Raw genomic sequence first — 17,089 nt, 5'->3', positions numbered from 1 at the left:
TAAATACTACAATATGAGTTTAAATAACTGACAATATCAATAGATTTTTTTTTACCAAATGACTTCTATGTGGAAAAAAATGTGCAGCGTTTGTTCATCCAGTTATCCCTAAAGTAATAGATATTAAAACAGAACAAGTTTACAAAACAAAAGAGTTGTTGAATGAATCACACTTGTTAAACGATACAAACACTTTAAACACACGAGGACTTACATATCAAGCGGTTGAAAATATTAATTAAGGTTACAACATAAACGAACGGCGGCCATCAGAAAGCTCTATGAATTTGAGTTTATTTTTCATTCATACAAACGACAAACACAAGTGTCCGACTTACTAACACAGATAAGGGAAATATGTCAACTAAACAAGATAATTTCAACTTTATTACGTGTCAACAAGGATTTAGTTACAACGGAAGCATTTGATACAGTCGCACATGGGGTATAGTAAACAGAGGAGAGAGACGCCGGCGCATGTTAGCCAGTCGGTCGCAGAGAGCTCAGCTGAACGCATTCGCTATTGTGCAGCACGCGTCCAAACACGCGCACGCGCCGAATAAAAAATACAATACAAAAATTTTTCGGGAGTCCCACAGGGGTGCATCCTAGGACCGGTGTTTAATTTTTTTTGTATCCAAAATATACGGAAGATTATTGGTGTTAAGAGTGATTTCAGTAGTGATACGTGGTCATGTCAGTAGTGGTACAATGGTTATGCAGATGCTGTTCGTGGTGAGTGATTTTGTAATGTTTCTTTACTGTTTGAATGGTCTATTGTTTTAAAGCGGGAGGTCTTTTTTTCTTAGCCGGTATCAATGGGACTTTCATCTCTGCTTGTTTTATTTTATTTACAAGTTTATCAAGTTCTAATTAAAGAGCAGTATACGTGTTAATGGCCGCTGTAAAGTTTTACGAGTTTTCGCTTGAAATGTAAATTTTATCGTCTGAGATGGTAGAACGGTTAGTGCGTAATGTACTTGAACTTATGCTCGCCGGTGTTTTGTTTACGTAGCCGTTTATTATCTAGATAGTTGTAAGATAACTGGGTAGGTTTTTAATTAGTTTGTGTAGGAAATTCTTGTACAATTTCCAAGTTTTTTCAACATATTTTAGACTAGAAACTTTTAGAGTTTGTACGTAGGCGTTCATTAGTTTTCGATTTTCGTTTGAAGCAAAATACATGGTCGCTATTTTTCAAATAACTCATATAATGTTTGACTGCTTGTCTGTTTGATTATGGTTGCATGTCAATCAAAATCAATTCTAGATCAGAGTATCTACTATTATAATTATTTGTTAATGTAAATTAAAAATCCGCTTTTAAAAACATCAGTGGAACATCACTTTCTGTCTTAATTTTGGTGATCGTTTATCTTCCCTTTTGTTTGGTTCGTGTGAAAATTTACAATGTTATTTTTTATCGTGCTGTTATCGTATCATATAAGATAATATGTTGTTAGAAATTAATTTATAATTTATCATTGATAAAGTACTTTTTTATTTTTGCCGTTTCTTAGCTACTTTGTTGTCCGATTGTACACACAGTGGCTATAAATTATTAAATATAAATTTACAACAATATTGCAAATAAAGATTTAATTATGAATGTTGACAATATAGAACATTTTTTTTATATTATAAGGTGGCAAACGAGCAAAGGGCCACCTGGATTCGCCGCAATAGCGAGATGACCGTTGCCCATAGACATCCGCAAATGCAGATGCGTTACATATTTATTTTAGCTAAAAATTGTTTTGTTTTTTTATTAAAATAGGCGATGCGCAATTGTTTTATCAATTCAATTGTTATTTCCGATGAAAAACAAAATGTATCTTTGTTACTCATAAAATAAACAAAACATATCTATTATAAATGAGAAAGTTTAGATGTACGAATGTTTGAAGGTATCTCCAGAATGAATCAACGAAATATGAACTTTGGTTTAGATGTAAAACATAGTTTGGAAGAACACATAGGCTACTAATTAAGTTTTTTTTTATTTCCGCTCAAACGGAGTCTCAAGGGATAGCTAGTTATGTTATATGTTGCCTCGACCAATAATTTCTTAATTTAGTCAATAGAAATATATAAAACTGCTAGGCTGTAATACATTTATTATTATGCTTTGTACTAGTTTTTATTGAAGAAAAACGAAAATAATACGGTGCAAATTCGTGAAAACGTTTACAAGTGGATTGATTTCGTTTTGCTAAATGTCACAGAAAGTCGTTAAACTTGTCAAATATTTACTTTGATAAACCACTATTTTCGATTTCACTTTTTCAATTGGATATGTTTTAACGTATTTTTTTTATAAAATAAATGTTTTTATGTTTTGTGTTTTGTTATAATAAAAAGGAATTATTACAGATATGTTTAAAGTATATGATTTATAACGTTAACATTGCTCTGTATAAATATTATCATTTTCATCTACTGAGTTATGGAAGGTTTTTATAAAACAATGTCATTGCGCCGAGGCGAGGGAACGGTTCAAATATTTAACTGGTACCAGTTTAACTGTTATTCGAGTCACCGTCTAGTTATAATAGCGTCAAAGTGACCGGTGTTATGCAATTAGTTACCTATAATATGTAGTTATGTTTTAATGTGATATGAAAATATCCTTTGGTCAACATATAATTTTTTTGATCCCAAAATGACGTGTATGGATTAAAATATTAGTTGAGAAATTCCTCCAAAAATTATCGTTAATCTTGAAAAATTTATAATAAACTTGATAAATCTTACTCTTCTAATACTATAAATGCGAATTTTTAGATGTATGGATGGACGTTTGTTTGAAGGTATCTCCAAAACTGCTCAACAGATGTCGCTGAAATTTGGCACAAATGTAGAACATAGTCTGGAAGAACACATAAGCTATTTATTAAGTACACATAAGACGGAGTCGCGGGCTACATCTACTACTCTAATAAATTCAAACACATTAACTTGACTAGTTTAAACAATATTCGTTGCGTGATTTTGTTAGTGTTATGTGTAATTTCGTTGCCCAAAAAATATCAAAACATATTGTTCTCTATTTTTCCAAAGTGAATAAGCAGGATGACTATATTTTTACTCTTGACTCTTTAGCTTGTACTCTTTTGTTTTTGCAAATCTAAATAGGTTAATTTTGTTTGTCTCTGTAATGTATTTTATGTTCTGTTTTGTAACATTATTACGTTATTTAATAACGGATAATGTGGTTGAAGGATATATAGATGGAAATTTCATTATTCGTTGTGTTTGAAACTTCTTGTCAAATATTTGATCAGTATTTTTAAAGTAAAATAATATTTATATTAAAATATTTACGTCAATTTTTCTTCTAATAAAATAGCTTATCAATTTTTCACCTCTTATTTTTTTTTTTTGGTAGTGAAGTGTAAACGATTAATATATTAAAACTAGCTGTCGCCCGCGACTCCGTCCGCGCGCAGTTAAAAAAAAAACTAAATGGGGGGAGGTTATGAAAAATAGATGTTGGCCGATTCTCAGACTTACTGAATATGCTCACAAAATTTCATGAGAATCGGTCAAGACGTTTCGGAGGAGTTCAAGTTCGAACCCCGTGACACGAAAATTTTATATAATAGAAGTAAAAATATAATTTAATCGTAACATGTTTATTTCTATTTAACTTCTTAAGAAGCTTTAATTTCTAATTTAATATCTCAAATATTGGTACATAATTTCTTTGATAAATCTTCTTGCGTTCATTGTAAGGTAACTGCAATATGCAAAAACGCCTCTACCAATGCAGTGTACAATTTGTTACATCCATACATACATCCATCATTCTGACAGCGAGTCGATTAAACTAATGCTTTGATGATTATAATACGATAACAAATGCTACAACGGCTCTTATAAATTTTCCAGTTAACTTACGGATATCTTCGTAAAGTTCTTTGTAAACTGTTAAATGTTTTGTCAAAGTTTGATGTATTATGTAAGAATAACATAACTCACGACCTTAACCTACAGGGGTAGATAGAGACTACGGACTTCCATTTGGCTTGGTTTTGACACGCCTCTCTAGCTTCTTCTACATTCATACATCTACCTACGTATAAATCAATGTTTCCTAAAGTGGGCGATAACGCCCCCTTGGGGCCGTTTGAAACCTAGGAGGGGGCGATAAGAGGCCCAAAAAAATGGTGGGCATTGAAATTAATTAAAGTAATGAAATTGTGTTTTTTTTAGTTTTAGGGATAAAAATAAAAATTAGGGGGGCTCTGAAATATAATTGATTTTCAAAGGGGGCGATGAAAGAAATAAGTTTGACAATCACTGGTATAAATACATGTGAGTTTCTTGTGCTCTTAATAGTGCTCTTCTTGAGTATTTTATCAATCATCTAATAATTTTTTTTAATGAATCTATGAGCGTCAGTGGCGTAGTTCTTAAGCGCTTGACCGGGCTGGACCGAAATCTATACGTCTAAGTTCGTTCCCCGAAATGTCTCATAGTGTTTTTCAATTTTCATATCTCCATTTATCCTGTTACCTGCACATATCGACGAAGAAATTCAAAGATATGTATTAATTCAATCAAATCACACTGCATTTGTTTAACTATGGTCTGTCCCCTTTGGATTTTTGGATAGACTCTCAGCACCTTGTTGCGGACATAATTTAAGATCTGAAGGCAATTAATCTTTACAATTAAGTAACAAGATTTTATTAAAGAGTTATCACATACCGAATCCATCCTCGGAGAGCTAAAAAAATTTAATAAGTAGCCTATGTGTTTTTCCAGACTATATTCTACATCTGTGCCAAATTTCATCAAGATCCGTTGAGCTGTTCAGGAGATATCTTTAAACAAACATCCATCCATCCATTAAAAAAATTGCATTTATAATATTAGTAAGTTTATACTGCACTCATTTTAGAGTAACCAAGTCATTTTAAGGTTGGTATTTGTTTATTTAAAATACCATTAAATTATAAACTTGGGCACGAATACGCGTTATTCTCAACAGCTTTTTGTATAGTTAAAAATAGCGTTGTCAGGCGTCCGGATAAAGCCGAACATAGGTAGGCTTTTTGATTGCGTGTCCGGCTAAAATAAACGGTGTCCGGGTTGTCCGGCTTTTGTTAAGATTTTTACATTTCGCAAACGAGAGTGGCCGAGCGCCGGCGACGAGTCGACTGTCGTGTCCGGCCTTTCTACCCAAATGTCCGGCCAAACTGGCTGGTCTGTCCGGCTATTAGGTTTAGCGACCTGGCAACCCTAGTTAAAAATATGTTCATATTGTAGAAACTAAGTTACCATAACAACATATAGACCAAAATTGTTTGGAATAAATTTTATTACGAGTATTTATTTAAATATGTATTCCATTTTGAATCAACATAGTGAATGACTGGCTTTTTATCAAAGACATTCGAGACAATTTCGTCCAATAAAATAACACGCGCTAACTGGCCGAGAACACGCGTTTAAGCTCTCGAGAAACTCTTTCTAATCATTGACCAGCTGTTAATATTGAATAACCATATTTCTTACTTGAATGTTTGTTAATACATTTTGACATTTGGTATCTACAAATTAATTTTTCTTAATGTCGCAAATCAATTGTGAAATTGGTCGGTTTATAATCGAACTATTTATATTTTAATACATTTTAAATTAAGTCATTGACATGTTGCTATTTGTTACGGAAAATGTAGTAGTACAGTAGTCACAGTTTTTTCGTACATGTATAATTCAATTGTTGTATTTTGAAAGAAGAAAGAAAGAAAAAACATTTATTGCCACACAAAAAAAAAGAAAAAAAAACACACATACAAGGCACAAAGTATAGTATTTTGCAATGTTAAAGTCTCTTTTTAATTTTAAAAGGTGGCATATGAGCAAACGACTACCTGAATTCGTCGAAATGGCGAAACGACAGCCATGGACATCCGTTATTACAGCGTCTACCTTTAATCGATGGAGAAAGGGATGCATAGACAGTGAATATTACCCCTTCTTAGGCGTCCCCTCCTCCGACAAATCTACTTCATCTTCCCGTCCTTTTCTTATACATTTAATTAAATGTAAAATCAAATATTTCTTGATTTTCCTTTCATCTCAATTCCTGTTATTTTTCGACTCCATTCTTCATTTGTTACTTAAATTTTATTACGTGTTTCTTTCACTAGAAATGTATTTATCTAAAAATTCTATCTTTCAACGTAAAACTTAATTTACAATGACTTTTTTGGTAACAATTTCATCAATTAGATAGTTCTCTCTTTGAAAGTTCTGTTTCTATTTTGGGACTTTCCTGTTTGTGTTCTGTATTTGGTCTGATTGTGTTTTGTCACTTTATTTGTTTGTATGTATTTTTTATTAACGTGCATTTAAACTGTTGAAAAAATGTAAAAAATATCCCATTTGTAATAACAGATTCATACAAACGGATTCGCTTTTTGTTTCTGTTTTTAAACTGTAATACTATAGTTACGATTGGAATTTTTATCTACACTTTTTTGTTACATTATTGTTTTAACCTTTATGCCTAACAAACTTTTTAGATGCGCCTATTTGTTTCAACTTTAAGTTTTTCGATTACTACACAATTATTTATTATGCATATAAATAGCATTCTGTTAAGGTAAAATTATACTCATAATTTGTTACGATCCAATAAATCGTAGTTAAAATAAATTTAAAATATTAACTATAAAACAATATTAATCACTAATTAAAAGGAATATTAATTTTTATTTAACCATTCTTTAGATTTATATCATAAAGATAAAGTTTGCGAACAATAAAAACTATTATTTAAATCAAAACAATAAAGAGCTAGACAAACCTTTTTTTCATCGGATCAAATGTGTCGCCATCTATTAACGAATAAACGATAACATATCGGCGTCCAGTTTAAAAACAATTTGGGGCAGTTAGGTAGTAATTACCGAGAGATAAACGAGCCACTAGCAACTGTTAATTTACTATGACTCAAACCAGGCGCCACTAACGCTGTAGGCGACTTTTATTTAATACATACAAGGCTTTAAAGCTTTGAAATTCTTGGTAAGTGTACTTTAGTAAGTACAAAATTTGCCGACACATTCATGACTTATTTCTAAATAATTAGGACCAGTCTTTTTACATATTTTGGTGGTTCAAGGTCATCGGCAGGTTACGCAGCGCCCTCCCCGCGCATGCCGCTTCGCCCCGTTATACCTAAAATTGTGTTCTGCGCAGTGACTGGCGCAGAGTTGGAGACTGCAACATTTCTGAAAACATTTATAATAGAATAGAAAAGATTTCTATGCTTTTGGTCCCGAAATATTAAGCAACGAAGTAATGTCTCTTACTTTTGTAAATTTAGATTTTAGGTTATTTTAACAGAAATGTCAATCGCCATGTTTAAAAAAAACACTAAGACAAAGGCACTAATAAATTTAACAATGCGAATCGAAATCAATTTAAAATGAATTCATTGGGTCCGAAGTAATATAAAAACAATAGCACAACATGTTCTATGGCCATCATGACCCTAAAACATATTCGGGTGTGATGGCATGTGAACTTTTTATTGTTTGGCCGCCATATTGGAATTTGATTGAAAATGAAAATGCGGGAATCTATTACTATGGTTTTTTTTATTTAACTTTTTATGTTAAGAATAACTGTATTTAACATATGTTATTACTGTTATTAATTTAAGATGAATAAAAATGTATGTAAGATATTTTTATCGACGTTGATTTTTTTTTCCCTAAAGTAAATACGGTTCATTTTTTATTTTCACTATAATATACTACGTTTTATTCTAAGAAGTGTTGGAATACAGATAAAAAAAAACTTGCTTTATAAACATAAATCGAAGCATATTGTCTTACAAAACACCAAAGTATTAAATTACAAATCTCACTATGCATTTATATCAGACCTTACGGACAAAGGCACTTGTAGATTCAGCCACATAGACAAGCACACAATCGCCTTTATCATAAACAACACAGTAATACGGACTCTATGGTTAATTATGACATTAAGCCATAACGTAAATGACAGCAATGGCTTTATAATATAGTCAAGTATCTCAATCTTAGTTCATAAAGCAAGATTAAAATGTTTTTCTGACGTATACAGCGAGATTAAATTTAGCGATAGAAATGCACGTCTCTTGTTTATTATTTTTAGTCGAAGACATTATTTTTCCTATAATTTCATAGCAGGACGACTTTAAGTGAATCAAATTCAGTTGTATAATGTTTTTTGTTTGATTTTTTGTAACACCTTAGTGTGTGAGTAAAAGAGTTTCCTGACGTAACATTGTAACGACGTTCGATTGACATTATTACAATAAATATGTAATCGAAATTTGAAAAAAGGTAAGTAATATTTTATGCCCGCCGTTACAAGGTTACCTTGTTTTGAATTTTGATGAAGTGTCAAATGTGGTCTATTATAATAGCCCAGCTGTAAGCTTTGAGATACCTTGAAATTTTTACATCGTCGAGTGACAAATGATTTTTAAAAGAAATAATTAAACAACATGAAACGGACAAATCTACCGATGACTAGAAAGAATGTCATTAGGCAAGGTCTTTTTGTTAAATAATTCCGAATAGTAAAGTAGATATTGATATTGTTTTTAAAAAGAATCCTTTTAAACTTTTTTTGTGTCTAGACAATGCGTGGGACACGACGGGTTTACTTTTTTTTGTTCCAAAATGTCTTTGTTTCTTGTTTTTTAAATAGTTTTTCAGTTGTGTTTCGTGATCTTTTGTTTTGCTTCCGGATTCAAAGTATTTTATTTATACTCATAGAAGTTACAAATTACTTTATAATGACATGTTATAAAAATGATAAATATTTATGTAAGTTTTTCTTAGTTACTTATGTTCTGACTATTGTAAAAAAAGTGAGACGTTTGTTAGTTAAAATGGCGCCCAACATCTTACGTTAATTTCCTCCATTAAAGTTTGTTATGTAAACATTTATACAAATTAGGCTTTGAAGCAAATATTTGCCAATCCTCTTACGGAAAAATACCCTAGAAGTACGTTCTATTTACGAAGTAAACAATCGAAACTTAAATCGGCCATTAAACGGACACGGAATCGCAAATGGCACAGCGCCAAATTTGGTTAACCAATTTGTTTACAATGTAAACTTCTAAATTGAATGTAAACAAAATAATTTGTTAAGTTAATATTAATAATTTAATAGTATTCATAATAAATAGTGTTATATATAATGTCCACGATTTATATCTGTCAAAATGTTACTGAAAAATATTTATAGATTATACAAAATAAATACATGATTAGCGTTAAAATTATTTTGCGCTCGATCTTGATCTTTGAATCTTTGTTTTATTTACAATCGCTAATTTTTCGCTTTGAGGGCTATGACGTCACAATTCGTAGGTCCATACATTAAAAGACATTGCATACGAATTGATTTAATTAACAGTTTGAATAAAACATGTAACCTTTCATAAAACATTTTAGTAATTTTACTAATATTATAAATACGAATATTTAGATGGATGGATGTTTGTTTGCAGGCATCTCCGGAACTGCTGAACAGATCGTGATGAAATTTGGCACAGATATAGAACTTAATCCGGAAGAACACATAAGCTACTTATTTCGTTTTTTTAATTCCACGCGGTCGGAATCGCAGTCAAAAGCTGTTAATAATATTTAATAATTTTAGGTTAAGAATATAAATAAAATTTAATTAAAAATGGTGATTGCCATGAAAAAATTAACCATGGTTATAAACTCGAGTAATATAAACTCCGCTTGTTTTGCATCTTTTTGATAATAGCCTTGATAGATTAACTTCTTAGCTTAATCACTATTTAATATATTTGTCTAACTAAATGTTTATTAACGATTAAAGAAACAAACTTATAACGTAATGTGAACTCACTAGGTTAATGAGTTTGACGATAGACAGTATAAAGCTATTATTAATTAATATTTATTTTTAAAACGATCAAATCAATGAAAAGATTATGAATTGTTATACAAAATCAATGTAAAATGTCTATTCAAATAGCATATGGTACAGGGTGTTACTTTTTCTCTACGTACGTAACCCTATCTTTAAAGGAAGGCAAATCTTTTGCAACATTATAACTCAGTGTTTCCCAAAGTGGGCGATAACGCCTCCTTGGGGGCGTTTGAAGCCTAGGAGGGGGCGATAGGGGGCCCAAAAAATGGGGGGCATTGAAATTAATTAAAGTAATGAAATTATGGTTTTTAAGTTTTAGGGCTGAATAAAAATTAGGGGGCTCTGAAATATAATTGATTTTCAAAGGGGGCGGTGAAAGAAATAAGTTTGACAATCACTGTTATAACTTGTTGTAGATGTGGTACAGATAGACATTTTACTATTTTAGCTAGTTCAGTAGTACTTTAAAATACAGGTGGACATATTTTAAATTAACTAGAATCCAATCTCTCAGACCCAAGTAAGCTCAAGTACCTAGAGCTAAAGTGGATAGTTCATTTCGCGCTTTGCTTCACGCCGACGGGACAAAAAGGCAAAGGCCTGATCTGTCACGCCGCCGTTATGCCGCTGTCACGCTGCGCTCGTTGGTGACGTGACAAGCTTGAAATTAGTAGCTGACACGAGGGTCTCTGCCACAGTATATCACAGATGTTATACAAAAGTTAAGTCAAAGTTCCAAATTAAATCTTAACTTAATGAATAATTACAACAGCTAGTTATAATTATTTTTTTTGATTGGTAAAAAAAAATTAAAAACCTCATCTCTCGCTCTTATCGGTATTCGAAGACGTTTTGAACAAAGCTTAAACATCTCGGAATATTTTAATTAGGTCATAATTAAAAAAAAAAAAAAACTTGAGAGGTGTGTTGGGACACCCGGATGGAACGAAGTTCCTTTCGAATAATTAGTGAAGGAACCAATGTTTATTCTATGAATAAAATACTTAAGTCTTCACAAGAAGTACATTTTATTTCTATGATTTTTTGTTATTTATTGTCACGTCGTTGCCATGGTTACTATAGCAAAAAAGTGTCGTGACAACTTTTCGTAAGAATTTTTTCCTTCTAGCCCCCCTTTCACAACGCGCGATAAGGAACTTCGTTCCAACTATTTAAAACAAATCAAATCAATTGGGGATTAAACTATTGTGTGAAATGGTCATACTACATTCGTACACTGTGACTAATAATTAATCTGTAAGCGACAGGTTTGTAATATTGTAAAGGAATTATGTTATCCTACATCACTCAAGCTATGTTAAAGAAATTACAACTCTACATGTTTTCTTTCTACTAAACATTATCATCTAAACCTCTTCACTACGTCCTCTTTCATACATCTCTGTCTGTCCTCTTTCACACAATCCATACATATTTTCTTCTGTCTTCCTCCACATTCAATCTCATAACTTTCTTGTTATATTACCGTAGGTTTCTGAAACCAAAATCTCCGTTAAAAACATAATTATTATCTCTGTTTTGTAAAAATAATGACAAGGATGACGATATGTTTCATACAGATTTTGGTCTCGGAAACCAACGGTTATTCTACTATATAATTAGGTAAAATGTTTTTTAAATAAAAAACAATTGACGACTTTTAACCGACTTTAAAAGAGGTTTTTAAAAGGAGGTTAGTATATTTTTTAATTATTGTTAACTCGTTATTTTCGCGCCTAATTTTCATTGTGGCATCTCTTTCGACTTAACAAGTTTCGAGTTTTCACTGTATTATAACAGGTGAAAAGCAGAGTAACAAATAGATTAACGTGTGTTACAATATAATCAAATAAAACAACACGAGACCACACAACATGAAGATTAAAAAAACAAATCTTTATTTATTACTACTGCTCATTTTAAAATATTAAATTCAACTCTATCACTAGAAGAATAAAGGTTATTTTACAATTCTAAACATTTTCTAACACGAATAAAAGTTATTTTTTAAATCTATGAAAGTTAAAGACTTTCGGCAGAATTATTAAACATTATTATAAATATGTCACGGTAATACCTTTGACACATCCAATTATAAACAATATAGTAAATAACGACTCTATTTCGTAGACAATAAAGTTCAAAATTATTAATTTCGAAGTTGTAGACAGAGATAGAAATAGTAAACTTCGAGGGTGGTCCAATGTTAAGACAAGGTCATTAAAAAGATATAAATTTTTTAAAATATTTAATCTTGATGACATATTTATTAATAATATTATCTGTTAACAAATAGCATTAATAATAAAATGTCAACTTTCATAATTTATGCGAGTTAAAATAATAGGATCATGAAAATGTTGAGAAAAACTAGAAATATTTGTTATATGCCTTTTCTGTCTACTTTTTTCACAACAAATGATTTATAAATGTCATTTAAAACAATTATAATATTGTGCCTAAATATAAATAGATATATCGTCCGCGCGAATTAAAAAAAACATAATAAGTAGACTATGTGTTCTTCCAGACTATGTTCTACATCCTTGCCAAATTTCATCAAGATCCGTTGAGTGGTTCAGGAGATACCTTCAAACAAACATCCATCCATCTAAACATACGAATTTATAATATTAGTAAGATATAGAAATAGATGAACTCGCTTTTAAATCTCAAAATATATTAACGATCTATAAAGGAAAAGAATTCAGAAGCTAAAAATTAAATAGACAAGTGGGCTATTGTCTGTTTGATGGCTTGATTACGGGGTGGGCTAGATATATAAAAATATTTAATAGCCTATTAACCACAGTGAACAATAAATATATTTTTAAACCTAATCCTACCTAATTGGTAATAATTTAAAATTACAGACAACATGTGGCTAAATTTTGGCTAAAAAGAAAAGTAGCGGCAGCTTAAAACTTTAGTACTATTTTAAAAAGTTATACACAATTTACTAATATACAAAAGTTACCAAAGAAAGTGTGTGTTGTTTCGTAGTAATTTTTTTTTGAAGTTTCAAACTCATTAGTAAAATATCGAAATGCAATTAATATCAAATTGAATTGTAGTTTTTTGTTTACAATAATGTCATTTTATAAAGAACAACTAAGTTCATTAACCTGGGCGGCCATTTTGAAAGATTTTGATTTATTTGTATAGACGGATTTCTACATCGCGAATTTACGGGAGCGTTTTAAAATAGACTGACCGATTGCCAAACCGATTGAGTTTTATTATTAGATATGTTTTGTTGCTTCGCTTTTTATGTTAACCTACTCTTTTAACACGGATAGTGATTGAAAATAAAATGTACAGTATATTTTAGTATGAATTATTTATATATTACAGTCATGCGGAAAAGCTGTTTAATGAATTGTTTAGACATTTGTGTACAGTTATATAGAACAATGTATTATAATAGAAACAGGTTTCCTCTCTTACGCGTTTCGTCGAATTAGCTTGTGTTCCGGAGGCCTAATTTTAGTCCTCTTTCCCATCCTTTCCTTCTAAGGAATGGAAGGGGAAGTGGATTTGACGGAGGAGGGGGGCATAAGAAGGGGGAATCAGTTCTTTCTCTGCTTGCTCTCCTCCGTCGATTAAAGGTAGGCAAAGCATATTCAATTGCGGATTATATAGAATATGAAGTTGCCGCTTGCCCGTTTGCCAACATATAAAAAAATATATTTATTGCTTCTAGCGTAGAAAGCTCTGTTTATAATATTGACACTTACTTCTTAGAACCAATTCCCACATCCGACTCTGCTTGCCTTTTTTACAGTCGTGCGTCTATTTTCTACTGACGCGACTGCAACTACTGCACAGTAATACGACAGCTGCACAAGAATTTGCGCGGCTAACCCTTTAGAAATAGGTACTTAGAATTATTGTATCTACGTATTTTAATAAAATATTAACCAAGATAATAATCGTATCTCAGTATTTTATTCTTGATAATCTCTTTAATTTAATTTCCAGTTTCGCTGAGGTTAATTTTCATAAAACGGTTTTATTGAAGCATAAGTAACGAAGTGCGTAGCTCGTCTGCTATAAAACTTTGCATTAAAAATAGGCCTTCGCCTACGGACGGCATTAAGGCAGTAATTTGCGGACACCGCATCCGATCAGGACCGTATTCAGTTATAAATTTTATAGTTGAATACGTCCCTGAATTTGTACATTTAACTTTAGATGCAGATTAAATCTCATTTTACTTTATTAATCTTACTAATACAGTAGGTACTAGTACAGTTTTTTTTAATACCGCGGGAACGGATTCGTAAGCGACAGCTAGTCAATTATAAAGATATTTGAGATAAAACGTATTCTTTCTGTTTCGAATAAAATAAAACCATAGAAAATAAATATTTTAATTTAAAACAATAGAATACTAACAACTGTATCTAACCACTATAAACTAAGAGTCATGAGTTTGTTTACTCAATTTAAATTAAATCTATGTATCTATATCTATATATATAAAAGAAAGTTGTATTAGTTACACCATTTATAACTCAAGAACGGCTGAATCGATTTGACTGAAAATTGGTGGGCAGGTAGCTTAGAACCAGGAAACGGACATAGGATAATTTTTACCCCGTTTTCTATTTTTTATTCTGCGCGGACGGAGTCGCGGGTAAAAGCTAGTATATATATAAAAGAAAGTCGTGTTAGTTATACCATTTATAACTCAAGAACGACTGAATCGATTTGACTGAAAATTGGTGGGCAGGTAGCTTAGAAGCAGGAAAAGGACATAGGATAATTTTTACGCCGTTTTCTATTTTTTATTCCGCGCGGAAGGAGTCGCGGGTAAAAGCTAGTGTTATTTAATATTTTAGTAGTGGTAACATGCAAACTAAATGTTACACTTATATCAGTACGGTATCAAACAGAGAACAGGTTTACTTTTGAGTTTTAAATAGACACCGCCAGATGTCTGCGCATCCAAGTCTTGCGTAAGACAAACTGAATATATGTAGCAATTACTCACTGTGCTCTTAAATAAATTTATAATAATAAATAAATCGTACTAAACTGACTTAAATAAACTTCAACAAGTCCGTATCGTGTACTATATTTCGTTACAATCCACACTCAAAATGTTTTCAACATGCAAACGAAACATTTTTCGCTGAACCTCGTTTATTACTAAAGCAACAAATGTAGTTAAATCACTTCGGCAACAGATGTTTAGTGATGTTTTAAACTTAGTAATCTTACTAATATTATAAACTAGCTTTTACCCGTGACTCCGTCCGCGCGGAATAAAAAAAAAAAGAAAAACGGGTAAAAATTATCCTATGCCCTATTCCTGGTTCTAAGCTACCTGCCCACCAATTTTCAGTCAAATCGATTCAGCCGTTCTTGAGTTATAAATGGTGTAACTAACACGACTTTCTTTTATATATATAAAATTCGAATGTTTGGATAGATATAGCGCGGACGGAGTCCCGGTCGACAGCTAGTATATTAAAATTGGGGCATGTATCTTTAACGAGAAATACATGTATTTCGAAATCCAACCTCATTTAGTATGAGATAAACAGATTTACTAGTAAGCAAAGGTCAGTGCTCGACCTCAACATACGAGACAGATTTCCTGGACATAAGACCTTGTGGACTTTATTTTCCTCAATGAAATTGTAATGTTGAACTTTGACGCTTCTGTGATAAACACGACCTCGTGTCTCTATGGTGTGTTACAATCCTTAATACGACTCAAAATAATTATTTTCATAAGTTAAAAACATACAAAAATATATCTAATCTCACAAGAATGAAAAACAAATTGTGTGAATAACGTAAAAAAGATTTGACAGATGACAGTTGACTCTTGGCACTGTCTCCACCTACTTAGAGCGTTCAGTTTTTCTTCCCATAGAAATAATAGCGGTACATTGACTACATTCTATTATATCAAAAGCTAGGTTTATTCCCGTGCATTTAATTTTATATCAGTCCACAGCAAACTATTGGTCACTATCAGTTGACAGCATGACATAGAACCCAAAGTAGTATTAGTAATTTTATATTATTCTGATCGAGAAAGCGTGGCTGATCTGTCCTTCGAAAGCGGCGCGGAAAGTACAGCCTGGCGAGTGACGGACGCATGAACGAATACAGTGGTATTCAAACTTACAACTATGATATTTTTAAATTGTTTAAACTTTCATGAGACATAATAATAAATTAATTAAGAACGGCTTAACTCACAATGCGAAACGCGACGCGACCGCGAAGTCCTCAAAATAAACACCCTGAAGATGGACCCACGACGGGTCCGAAACTAGTCGGTGCCGTCACCGGACGATCACAGTTAAGTCGTTCTTAATTAATTTAATTGTCTATAGACATCTTTAATTGCAGATGCCTTACCGACCTTAAATCGACGGAATAGGAGACGCATAGAAAGATACATACCCTTCTTATGCGTCTCCTTGATAGTCATATCCACTTCCCCTACCCCTTCCTTATAAGAAAAGGATGAGAAGAGAAAGAAGACTAAAATTAAGTCTCCGGTGCGCACACTCATTAGACGAAACGCATCATTGCTTCCACTTCACGCTTATCTTCCGTGTGGTCGTGGTATTTCACAGGACGATCCGGCCCATTCGTGCAACAGATGTTGCTGGCGACTACCATTGTTAAAACGTTAATAATGTTACTTTTTCTAACAGTTTGAGAAACATTGTATTGCACAGTAGCAAAGTGTTCGCTGTCGCGTACAAAATCAGGTCTGTTCAATGCTAGGATACAGAAACAATGTGGTCAAGCCTCGCCTTTCTTGTCTGAAGACTTGCGAAACAGTTACCTAGAAATATTCTAATATAAGTTTAAGATTGCCCTAGCCGTGTGCTGGTTAATAAAATTGGTGAAAATTATACTTTGAATTTATTTCGCTTCTATATCGTAATTTTTCAACGTAATTTTTTTTATTCAGATTTCGACAAACATGGTTGAAACAGCGGTATTGTATTTTACATGAACTATGGGATAAGTATACTAAATAGGTTGAAACAATGATTGCTTATAGATTTATGTTCGCCTAGTCACTTCAAAGCACTAGTTTATTATCCCTGCTCCGCCCACGTTTATATAATAAATATTACTTGATAAATGTTAACCATTAATAGTGTCAAAATGATTTGCACGACAT

The 17,089-nt window shown here is 32.0% G+C and overlaps 1 protein-coding gene across 1 annotated transcript in view; it reads left to right on the top strand.

Annotated features, from left to right (window-relative positions):
- Positions 1 to 717: 717 nt before the first annotated feature.
- Positions 718 to 17,089, top strand: part of LOC106709816 (facilitated trehalose transporter Tret1) — a 62,106-nt gene continuing 45,734 nt past the window's right edge. The window contains exon 1 of the mRNA XM_045684212.1: positions 718 to 735. The gene's annotated coding sequence lies outside the window, so the exon portion shown is untranslated. The remainder of the gene's footprint in view (positions 736 to 17,089) is intronic.

The sequence above is a fragment of the Papilio machaon genome, chromosome 25, assembly GCF_912999745.1.
Source record: "Papilio machaon chromosome 25, ilPapMach1.1, whole genome shotgun sequence".
NCBI lineage: Eukaryota > Metazoa > Arthropoda > Insecta > Lepidoptera > Papilionidae > Papilio > Papilio machaon.
The sequence above is the reverse complement of the archived record's forward strand: the minus strand, read 5'-3'. Positions and strand labels throughout refer to the sequence as shown.